Source organism: Ovis aries, chromosome X (assembly GCF_016772045.2).
Source record: "Ovis aries strain OAR_USU_Benz2616 breed Rambouillet chromosome X, ARS-UI_Ramb_v3.0, whole genome shotgun sequence".
Classification (NCBI taxonomy): domain Eukaryota; kingdom Metazoa; phylum Chordata; class Mammalia; order Artiodactyla; family Bovidae; genus Ovis; species Ovis aries.
Window position 1 is genome coordinate 16750821 of NC_056080.1, and position 12412 is coordinate 16763232.

Consider the following 12412-nt stretch of genomic DNA (forward strand, 5'->3'; position numbering starts at 1 on the left):
TAGCTTAAAATAACTGAATGGATGTACCATAGTTCATTTCACCAGGCCTCTCTTGATATTTAGGTAGTTTCCATTCTTACTGCTTTTACACACAATGCTGCAGTGAATAAAATATCTTTATCATGTATATGTGTATCTGTTTTCTGAGGATAAATTCCTAGAAATATAATTTCTGTGTCATTAGAATGTATTTTAGTTTTGAAAGATATCAAATGGTTTCCAAAAAATTGTATCATATATATACATTGCCACCAGCAATATATGAGCAAGCTTAATTCCCTCCTGCTCTCATCAACATGGTATGTTAGTTTTGGTCTTTGCTAATCTGAAAAATTGTATCTCAGTATAGTTTGAATCTTCAGTTTTTATTATATCTAAAGTCAAGTAACTTTTTATATGTTTAAGAGGCGTTTGTGTTTCCTCTTCTGGAACTATTTGTTCATATCACTGCCCATTTAAAAAATTGGGCTTCTGCTCCTCTTATCGAGCAGTAGGTTCCTTTTATGTGTTATGGTTTTACCTTTTTGTGATGTAAGTTGCAGATTCTTTTCCTCATTTTTAAATTTCCCTTTTCCCTTTGATTTTTGCCTTTTTCATTTTATGGATATGTAAACTCAAATTTAACATGCCTAAAATGGAATCTTGAATTTCTTCCCTTCCCTTAACCTGCTCCTCTTCTAGTTTTCCTCACATCAAGAAGCAACAACCTTCATCTACTCAGAGCCCAAGTGCCAAACCAAGAAGTTACCTTTGATTTCTTTTTCCCTCACTTCCCCTCTCTAATCCATTCCCAGCTGTATTGGCTTCCTATCCGAATATATCCTGACTCTATCTGTCTGTCTTCATGGGTACCTATTTATAGTCCATCCCACCCTTAGCCTTTCACCTGGGTGGTTGCAATGGCTCCCTGGTTGTTATACCCCCAAATTGATAGCTCCCTTTCGAGGCACAGAGCCTTTCTCTGCTCTGTAGCTTGTGTGATCTTTTCAAAATGAAAATCATCTGATTGTCATTCTACCCCCAAACCCACTTCCCATTCTTGTTCAAAACCCTCCAGTGACTCCGTCTCACGATAAAGATAAAACTACTTAAACAACTTGCTCTTTTTCCAGCCTCACCTTGTACTGGGTTATTAACCACCCAACCCTTCCTATCTTTGAGTCTTTTCTGTCTGCCATGTTCCCTCCTCAGTTGGGATTTTTGCATAAATCATCCCTCCTCTGTAAGTTTATATCTGATTGTCCTGGAGATCTCAGCTCACTGAAACTTTTCTCTGGAAAAGCCAACCCTCCCTAATTAGGTAGAAAAACTTGTACAAGCCCTTGTAGAGCTTATATCTCTTTTTCATAGCACTTATATTGCAATTTACACTTACTGTGTGATTCTTTGATAAACTCCCTGAGGTAAGGGGTTTTATTTTCTTTACCAGTATGTTCGCAGTGTCTGTCATTGTGCCTGGCATATAGTTAACTCTCAAGACATATTGAATGATTGCTTACTTTTAAGTTCTCAGCTTTGGAGTTTGAAGAATATATTGATTTACCCTTTCTGAAAAAATATGACTATATTTGCTCTAGGTCAGTCTTTGTTCTCTTTTTTTCCCTGTGGCTTTCCCAAGACCATTGAGGTTCACAGTCTGATCTCCAAAGTCTTAAAGCATTTCAGATATGAAATGTATGTAGGCCAATGGTCTTGAATTCATTTGAAATCCGTAGGTATTCTTCAGTGGTTTTGGCTTTCGGTTCCTTCTCTTTTTTTTCCATCTGGGAAAGAGAGTGTGTTTTGTTGATTTGGTTGGTGAGGGGTTTTTGGTTTGTTTGTTTTTAATTTTTGGGGGGGTTGTTTTCCAGTCGCTCAGTCATGTCTGACTCTGCAACCCCATGGACTGTAGCACACCAGGCTCCCCTGTCCTTCATTATCTCTCACAGTTTGCTCAAATTTATGTCCATTGAGTCAGTGATGCTATCTAACTAAATTGTTCTCTGCTGCCCCCTTCTCCTTTTGCCCTCAGTCTTTGCCAGCATCAGGATCTTTTCCAATGAGTCTGCTCTTCCAATCAAGTGGCCAAAGGATTAGAGCTTCAGCTTCAGCATCAGTCCTTCCAATGAATATTCAGAGTTGATTTCCTTTAGGATTGACTGGTTTGATCTTACAGTCCAAGAGACTGTCAAGAGGCTGCTGCTGCTGCTAAGTTGCTTCAGTCGTGTCTGACTCTGTGTGACCCCATAGACGGCAGCCCACCAGGCTCCCCCGTCCCTGGGATTCTCCAGGCAAGAACACTGGAATGGGTTGCCATTTCCTTCTCCAATGCATGAAAGTGAAAAGTGAAAGTGAAGTCGCTCAGTCGTGTCCAACTCTTTGCGACCCCATGGACTACAGCCTACCAGGCTCCTCCACCCATGGGATTTGCCAGGCAAGAGTACTGGAGTGGGGTGCCACTGCCTTCTCCACAAGACGCTTCTCCAGCACTGCAATTCCAAAGCAGCAGTTCTTCAGTGTTCAGACATTTTTATGGTCCAACTTTCACATCCGTACATGACTACAGTAAAACCGTAGCTTTGGCTTATATGGTGCTATGTCAACCAAGTGATGTCTCTGCTTTTTAATACACTGTCTAGGTTTGTCATAGCTTTCCTTCCAAGGAACAAGTGTCTTAATTTCATGGCTGCAGTCACCATCCACAGTGCTTTTGGAGCCCAAGAAAATAAAATCTGTCACTGTTACCACTTTTTCCTCTTCTGTTTGTCATGAAGTGATGGGACCAGATTCCATGATCTTAGTTTTTTGAATGTTGAGTTTTAAGCCAGCTTTTTTCACTCTCCTCTTTTACCCTCATCAAGAGTCTCCTTAGTTCCTCTTTGCTTTCTGCCATTAGAGTGGTATCATCTGCATATCTGAAGTTGTTGATATCTGTCCTGGCAGTCTTGATTCCAGCTTGTGATTCATCCAGCCTGGCATTTTGCAAGATTGTAGTAGTAGAGGACAATAACAGACCACATTTTCTGATCCACATCAACACAGTAAAATGGTTCTCAACTTCTGTAAGTTTGTTCTAAATTCAGTTGTTTAAATTTAGAGATCAGAGCAAGTTACCAGTAAAAACCATGATAAAATTGATACATTTTCATGCAAGGGCTTTCAAAACCCTTTAAACCAGTAGTGTTTCTTAAACAGTACAATGTTAGTGTGAACTCCAGTTTAGTTCTTTTTTAAAAATCTGAACCTTGAGGTCCTCAGATTCTCAGGAAGGGCTGGGAGTTTTAACAGGCTTGGCAGTACTAGGAGAAATATCAGGTAACTGGGTAAGAGATACATTGACTTGGTATTGGATTCCCTAACTTGTGGAAAGACCCTAAGGGTAAAGGGGAGGCAAGATACATGTTTCACAATTAGAAATTTTTATTCTATTAAACTGTGTGTATATTACTCATGATAGTCAAATATCAGTTTGATTTAATTATGAGAACTGAATTACAGAGAATGGATTGATAACTTCACTATTGGAGGAATAAAGCAAAATGAAGGTCCTATTTATTGTGTCAGATGGTCCTATTTAGGAAGAAAACTAAGTAGGAGTGCATTATCTCTTTACCTATAGTCAATATGGAGAATTCTCTGTAAGAGAGTAGGGTGTTTTATCATAAGGGTGTGCTTTCCATGGAAACGATTTCTTTCCATACATGGATCATGAGTTTCAAATTTGAAACCATTTGAACTCTCTTATTATAGCAGAAGTTTTGTTGTGTACCACATCATTCCTGTCCAGTTTCAGTGACAAAATGATTCTCTCATTTGTATGTATAAAGACAATGCCAGAAATGAAAACAAAACTCATGATTCATCTGATTTTGTACTTTCTTTCTTTCAGAAGAAAAGACCCATTGAGATGAAGATTATAATTTCAGCAACAAAGGAAACATTTAAGGCTCAGGCAGCCCTTAAATTCAATACTAGTAATATGTGAAATACATTATAAGCCTTACATTTCTCTCAGTTCTTGTAGGTATATACTTGCCAATGCAGAGACAAGATTGCTTAAATTTAGGTGTATTTCTTAGTTCAAGATGGGGGTTTAGTCATTTAGTTGTGTCTGACTTTGCGACCCCATGGACTGTAGCCCACCAGGCTTCTCTGTCCATGAGATTTCCCAGGCAAGAATACTGGAGTGGGTTGCCAGTTCCTTCTCCAGGGGATCTTCCCAACACAGGAATTAAACTCGGGTCTCTTGCATTGCAGGCAGGTTCTTAACCAACTGAGCTAAAGACAAATACACTTAAAAAATCATTCTGTTATTTACAAAATAATAGTAATCAAAATCTCAAACAATTTTTGAGAGATTTTACAATGTTTTTATTGGAAGGGACCTTAGAGGACATCTACTTTAGTGCATGACTCTTGTACATGACTTTTCTGGCATGGCCAGGCTAAACTGCTTTCAGTGGCCTCTTCCTGCCCCCCGCAGGTCCCCTGCTAGCCTTCTGTGCTTTGGATTACAGATCTTCTCTGTTTCTTGAATTTATCAAGCTCTCTAAGACTCTGTGACTTCCCTGGTGGCTCAGACGGTAAAGCATCTGCCTACAATGCTGGAGACCCAGGTTCGATTCCTGGGTTGGGAAGATCCCCCGGAGAAGGAAATGGCAACCCACTCCAGTATTCTCGCCTGGGAAATCCCATGGACAGAGGAGCCTGGCAGGCTACGTCCATGGGGAAGCAGAGTCAGACACAACTGAGTGACTTCACTTCAAGACTCTGTATTGCCTTGAATGCTCTTCTCACATCCCTGTTCCCATGACTTGCTTCTTGACATTAAGCAGATTTCAGTGAAATTTCACCTCCCCATACAGGCCTTTCGCAGACTACCTTATCTACCTGCCCACCCCCCTGCCCCTTTCAATCTCCAAAACTCTCTACCATATGACTGTTTTCTTTCCTTCATAATAATTGTCACTATCTGGAATGATCATGTTTGTTTGTTTATTGTCTGTCTCCTCATTGTCTCTATGGGAGCAGGGGCTGTTTGTCTCCTGAAGCATCTCTGGTGGGCTGGCCCAGTGTAGGTGTCTGACAGATATTTATAGAATGAATAACCATTAATGGTTCATCATTGTCCAAATCACTACTGCACTGGTATGTCTGCTTTTTACCACTTTACTACCACTGATCTTAGTTATTCCCCCTGAAATAACCCAAATCACCTGCTTGATTCCCTCTTTTTCAAGGAGTTTTCACACATTGGGATGCCAGTCATCTCTCATTGAGGCATATCTTGTCCAGTTTCCTCACCAGCTCCTCATCTGGCATGTGATTTTGGAGTGTGGTCATCATTCAGATGATCTGTCACTGGGAGTTTTTGGTTTTGCTGTTGATACCCAACACTAGACACATGGGATTATATGGAGTCTGGAGAGAGAGAGAGTTCAATTAAACTTTTTTTTTGATTGATGTAATATTGAAATGCTCTATCTTTGATAAAAATTATCTTTTGCCTCCATATAAATGCCATGAAACTATTTATGTATGATGTCATTATCAGAATTATTTTTGACTTGTTAAAACCTTATTTTATTGTGAAATGCAACACAGAAGTAGGTAAAACAAATTTACACTCTAATGTATATTTAGCTGTCACTCAGGTCAAGAAATAGAATATTACCAGTGTCCCAGAAAGCCCTCTTATGTTATCAGTCTCAACTCCTCCCTGGAGCTAATTAATATCCTCATTTTTAAAAGAGACACTTCTTTGATTACTTATTTTTTAAATAGATTTACCACTTATATATGCATATCTAGCTGATATAGTTTGTAGTTCAGCTTTACCTGTTATAAAACTGTGTATAAATGAAATCAAGATTGCTCTGAGAAATATCAACAACCTAGGATATGGAGATGATGCCACTCTAATGGCAGAAAGCAAGGAAGAACTAAAGAGCCTCTTGATACAGGTGAAAGAGAAGAGTGAAAAAGCTGGGTTAAAACTCAACATTCAAAAATCTAAGATCATGGCATCCAGTCCCATCACTTCATGGTAAATAGAAGGGGAAAAGTAGAAGAAATGACAGATTTTATTTATTTGGGCTCCAAAATCACTGGGGACAGTGACTGCTGCCGTGAAATGAGAAGACACTTGCTCCTTGGAAGGAAAGCTATGACAAACTTAGTGTGTTAAAAAGCAGACAGATCACTTTGTTGACAGAGGTCCATATAGTTAAAGCTATGGTTTTTCTGTAGTCATGTACAGACGTAAGAGCTGGCCCATAAGAAAGGCTGAGTGCCGAAGAGTTGATGCTTTTGAACTTTAGTGCTAGAGAAGACTCTTGAGAGGCCTTTGGACTGAAAGGAGTCAAACCAGTCTATCCTAAAGAAATCAACCATGAATATTCACTGGAAGGACTGATGCTAAAGCTGAAGTTCTAATCCTTTGGCCACCTGATGTGAAGAGCCCACTCACTGGAAAAGACCCTGATGCTGGGAAAGATTGAGGGCAAAAGGAGAAGGGGGTGGCAGAGGATGAGATGGTTAGACAGCATCACCAACTGAATGGATGTGAATTTGAGGAAACTAAGAGATAGTGAAGGACAGGGGAGCCTGGTGTGCTGCAGTCCACGGGGTTGCAAAGAGTTGGACAGACTGAGTGACTTTCCAACAGCAACAACACTACAAGCTTAGTTGCTTAAAACAGCACCCATATATTACCTCACAGTTCTGTAAATCAGAAGACTGGGATGGTATGGCTGGGTTCTCTGCTTAACGTAATACTGATAGAAAGCTAGAGTTTAGTGTGTTGACTGGGGCTGAGTTCTCCTTTGTCCTTGATTAGTTACAAAGTTGAGATCCAGCTCTTTTTGATCTCTCTATTTTTGTGTGTTTTCTATTTCATGAACTTCTGCTCTTATTTCTTTCTTTATATTTTCTTTGGATTTATTTTACTGTTCTTTAAAAAAAAACAACCTCTTGAGATTGATTCTTAGTTTATTTTTTATATTTTGTGATATATGCATTTATAAGGGTTTGATTACCTCCCTAAGCATTAATTTCTAATGAATTTGTATTTTTATTTTTAAATTTTTATTGTGATTTCTTCTTTGACTGACATGAATTATTTTAAGAATGTTATTTATTGATTTCTAAACATATGGATGAAAAGTGAAAGTGTTAGTCACTCCGTCGTGTCTGACTCTTTGAAACTTTACCCGCTGTAGCCTGCCAGGCTCCTCTATCCATGTTCTTCTCCAGGCAAGAATACTGGAGTGGGTAGCCATTACCTCCTCCAGGGGATTTTCCAGACTGAGGGATTGAATCTGGGTCTCCTGCATTGCAGGTGGATTCTTTACTGTCTGAGCAAACATATGAATATTTCTTAATTCTTTCTTTTGTGACTAATTTGTTGAGTACATGCACTGTGGAGAGAGAACATCCTTGGACTAAATCCTTGTAATTTGCTTTGAATTGCATTTCAGCCTAGCACATTATCAGTTTTTATAAATGTGCTGTGTGTGCTTGGGGGAAGAAAGATATTCTACAGTTCTTTTCATTTGTTTAAGTTTTAAAAATGAAAGTATTATGTATACCTTTTATGCTGTCTGTGTTGAGTTCCCTTGGTGGTATTCTGTTTTCCAGTTCTGGAATTCTAATTTCTTTCCCCAGTTTGTTCTACCTTGCGGACCTCCCAGTTCTGTCAAAATGTTCAACCCTTGGGTTTTTATTCATTCAACTCTATAGTTGTCTCACAGTCTAGGTCTGATAATCCTGATATTATAAATTTTCTGGGGCATTTTCTGTTTTGGTCATTTCTGTTCTTGTTAATGTTATGTGTATCTTGTTATCTTTGATTATGTATTGCATGAGCTAAATGAGAAATTATCTGTAGCAATATTATGATGGCTGCATTCTTGTTACCCTCCTGCCAACTGCCCCCACACCCTGCACCCTACCACCTACTGCTACCCCTTTCAAGCAGATAACTGTTGGCACTAACCATCTGAATGTGGGACCACCTCAATCCAAGGGACACTTAGAGGTTTATTTAGGTCACTCAGGTGACATAAAGCTATCATTCAGGTCTGTTCTGGGACTGATTTCTTTCTGGTTTCCTTTATCCTAAGAGTATAGCTCTTGGGGTTTCAGCTTCAAGTGAGTGATGCTTATCATACTTTCTTCTTTTGAAACACTTTTACCTTTGACTTTCTTGCCCCTGGATTTATGAGTTTCAAGAGCAAACCTGTTTTTCTCCCTATTTTTCTGAATCTTCCTTCAAGTGTCTGTGAGCTAAAATTGTTTTGGATGATTTGGATTACCTCGCTGAGTTCTATTCCTTTGCCTTGATATCAGCCAGGTAATTCTTCATAACCTTCAGTCTTGGGGATTTTTAGGCTGTTCTTAGAAATATTCCCTCCAGCATTTGTATTTGTTCTCAAAAGGACATTTCATCCACGGTATTTAGTTACTTGAAGCTGAAGTGTCTGAGTTTTTAAGGCCTTGAAAAATTAATCAGTATTATTCATATAAAATTGTAGTTAAATCCAATTTGGCTTTAAGTTTTTCCCTCAATTTGAATTCAGTTCAGTTCAGTCGCTCAGTTGTGTCTGACTCTTTGTGACCCCATGGACTGCAGCATGCCAGGCTTCCCTGTCCATCACCGACTCCCGGAGCTTACTCAAACTCATGTCCATCGAGTCGGTGATGCCACTCAACCATCTCATCCTCTGTGGTCCCCTTCTCCTCCTGCCTTCAGTCTTTTCCAGCATCAGAGTCTTTTCCATTGAGTCAGTTCTTTGCATCAGGTGGCCAAAGCACTGGAGTTTCAGCTTCAGCATCAGGCCTTCCAGTGAATATTCAGGACTGATTTCCTTTAGAATGGACTGGTTGGAATTCCTTGCAGTCCAAGGGACTCTCAAGAGTCTTCTCCAACACCACAGTTCAAAAGCATCAATTCTTTGGCGCTCAGCTTTCTTTATAGTCCAACTCTCACATCCATACATGACCACTGGAAAAACTATAGCCTTGACTAGATGGACCTTTGTTGGTAAAGTAATGTCTCTGCTTTTAAATATGCTGTCTAGGTTGGTCATACCTTTTCTTCCAAGGAGCAAGTGTCTTTTAATTTCGTGGCTGCAGTCACCATCTGCAGTGGTTTTGGAGCCCAAGGAAATAAAGTTTCTCACTGTTTCCATTGTTTCCCCTTCTATTTATTTGTCATGAAGTAATGGGACTGGATGCCATGATCTTAGTTTTCGGAATGTTGAGTTTTAAGCCAACTTTTTCACTCCTCTTTCACTTTCATCAAGAGGCTTGTTAGTTCTTCTTTTCTTTCTGCCATAAGGGTGGTGTCATCTGCATTTCTGAGGTTATTGATATTTCTCCGAGTGATCTTGATTCCAGCTTGTCCTTCATCCACCCCAGCATTTTGCATGATATACTCTGTATAGAAGTTAAATAAGCAAGGTGACAATATACAGTCTTGATGTACTCCTTTCCCAATTTGGAACCAGTCTGTTGTTCCTTGTCCAGTTCTAACTGTTTCTTCTTGACCTGCATACAGATTTCTAGGAAGCATTTCAGGTGGTCTGGTATTCCCATCTCTTTAAGAATTTTCCACAGTTTGTTGTGATCCATACAGTTAAAGGCTTTGGCGTAGTCAATAATGCAGAAGTAGATGTTTTTCTGGGACTCTCTTGCTTTTTCTATGATCCAGCAGATATTGGCAGTTTGATCTCTGGTTCCTCTGCCTTTTCTAAATCCAGCTTGAACATGTGGATCAATTTGAATATTGGGAGTTAAAAGACTGTTCTTGACACCTGTGTTACATATTTACTCACATTTAAATTCTGATTCCCAGGGTTTACATTACTTGATTTGCATAGAGAATAGGTGGGACCAAATGATCTTTATATATACTTACATATATAACTTTTGTGGGTGCTGAGTTTTCTTAATAGGAATGACTTAATTTTTTTCCCTAGTTTCCTTTAAAATGAGCTGTACCATTCTTGACAGAGAGTGGAATATTTATTGTTTCCTGGGTGTTCTTCCAAATCAGCCATAGAAAAGAATGATTCATTCTCAGAAACACTCTGCACATCTTTTACCTGGAAAGTGACTGACTTAGATCTTCATATGTTGGCTCCTTCCTGTTAGTGATATTCCACTTCAAGTGTCACCTTTGTAGAGGGGCCTCTTTGAGTAATCACTCCTTGTTTCTCCCTTCATAACATGTATCATTATCTGATAATAATCTTGCATTTTTCCCCCCTTAGTAAAATGTGAAGCACCATGAGGGCAAGGATTTTGCCTATCTTATTCACAACTGTCTCTTGTCTTATTTACTCTTTCTCTGAGTCATGTTAGACAGTCTTAGTAATTTTTTTGTTTAATAAATGAATGAATAGAACAAATGTTTATTTCTTGAAAATATTTGAAATTGTGACATCATTTTCTCTAAATGTCACAGTCATCCTTTTAAAATGTGTGGTTCCATTGAATTAAAGTTGTTTTCTGAAATAAGTGTTGTGTTTGCTTTCTCTTGCCTTTTTTCAAAAACGATTTTGGTAAATATTGAATGAAAAGTCAGACAATAAAAAATCTGATCTAAAGTGTTACAGTGACAAATATTTAGCATTAGGGACCACTGTGACTTTGATATATATTGAGCTGGAAGGAGGTCAGTGTGACTGGAGTGGAACAATCAAGGGAAAGAAGAGTCAGAGATGACATCAGAGGAGAGGAGATTAAGACCTGATGGCTTATGTGGACTTTGACTTTCACTCTTAATGATATGGGAGGCCACTGGAGGATTTTGAGCAGAGAAGTAACACAGAGGTGAGTGTGGACTATAGGGATATTAAAGTATGGCCTACTTCCAAGCTCTCATGTCAGTTCCACTGGCTATTTTGTCTCTCTCTGCCTAGACCACCCTGTCTTAATTTTTATAGCTCAGTTCTAACTCTCAGTATATTTGGTAGAGAGTATCTTGCCAGACCCTCCCCTCAAGGCTGAGCCTTCTTATTTTTCTTATTTGGAAGAGTATTGGCTGTACTTGGAATTCTGCTCTTCCATATATATTTTAGAATCAGCTTACTGTAATTCCTCAGAAAACTCTTGGGATTCTGATTGAAATTGCATTGCCTGTATAGATTGATATAGAGATAATTGATATCCATTAGCCTTAAAATTGGAAAAACTTCATTGATCTAGGTAATCTTTAATGACTTTCAATAAACTTTACATATATATACACATAAGTACACACATATATGTGATATATATATGCTTATGTATATGTGTATATATGTATACACATGTATATATATGTATGTGTATACACATGTATATATGTATGTACACATGTGTATATATATAATATATATTTGAATAGAGGTCTTAAGCATCTTTTTTGTTAAGTCCTAAGTGTCTTTTTTGTTGTAAAGATGATTTTTAAAACTTACATTTTCTGTTTCTTTTTGATGTTTACAAATACAGTTGATATTTGTATACTGAGTTTATATTTAGCTTGCTAACACTTATAATTCTAATAATTTTTAGATTCCTTTGCATTTTCTTTTTTTTTGTTTGTTTTGCTATTTCTTTTCAAAATTTTTTTAAATATAAATTTATTTATTTTAATTGGAGGTTAATTACTTTACAATATTGTATTGGTTTTGCCATACATCAACATGAATCCGCCACAGGTATACACATGTTCCCCATCCTGAACCCTCCTCCCTCCCCATACCATCCCTCTGGGTCGTCTCGGTGCACCAGCCCCAAGCATCCAGTATCATGCATCGAACCTGGATTGGTGATTCATTTCATATATGATATTATACATGTTTCATATAAACAATAATATCTGTAAATTCTGGTTTTCTCTTTCCAGTCCTATATAGTTTATTCCTTTATTTATTTATTTTTTTTGACTTACTGAGCTGTCTGGAACCCACCAGGATAATGTTTAATAGTAATGTTAATAAGTATTAATAACAGAATTTCTTGTCATGTTCTTAATTTTTAAAAGGGCTATATCTAAATATTCCACACTTAAGAATGATATTATAGGTTTTTTCAGATACTTTTATCAAGATATGAACATTTAAAAGACATTTAATTATGGACATATTTCTCTTTAGATTTACATTCCTACCATTAGTATATAAAACGGCCACTTTTTGTGTCAGTACTTTATATCACATAGGATACTCAAATTTATTAAGTTTCAGATTTCATAAGCAGCAAAGAAAATTTCTTTACTGGTTTAGATTTATTTCTTCCTTTTAAACCAGTACTTTATGTTGATACAACTGTTCTTCTTAAAGATAGTATAGGTTTTTTTTTTTTTTAAGCAAAAAAGTATTTCAAAATAATTTCAGATTTTAAATTGTAAAGATCATGTAAAGAATTTCCTGTTTCATAGAGTCTT

At 37.8% G+C, this 12412-nt stretch overlaps 1 protein-coding gene and 1 non-coding gene across 3 annotated transcripts in view; both read left to right on the forward strand.

Annotated features, from left to right (window-relative positions):
- Positions 1-12412, forward strand: part of CDKL5 (cyclin dependent kinase like 5) — a 185359-nt gene that overhangs the window by 48177 nt on the left and 124770 nt on the right. The window lies entirely within an intron of this gene.
- TRNAC-ACA (transfer RNA cysteine (anticodon ACA)) lies at positions 4545-4616 on the forward strand. The gene has a single exon. It is a non-coding gene; the product is annotated as a tRNA-Cys (tRNA).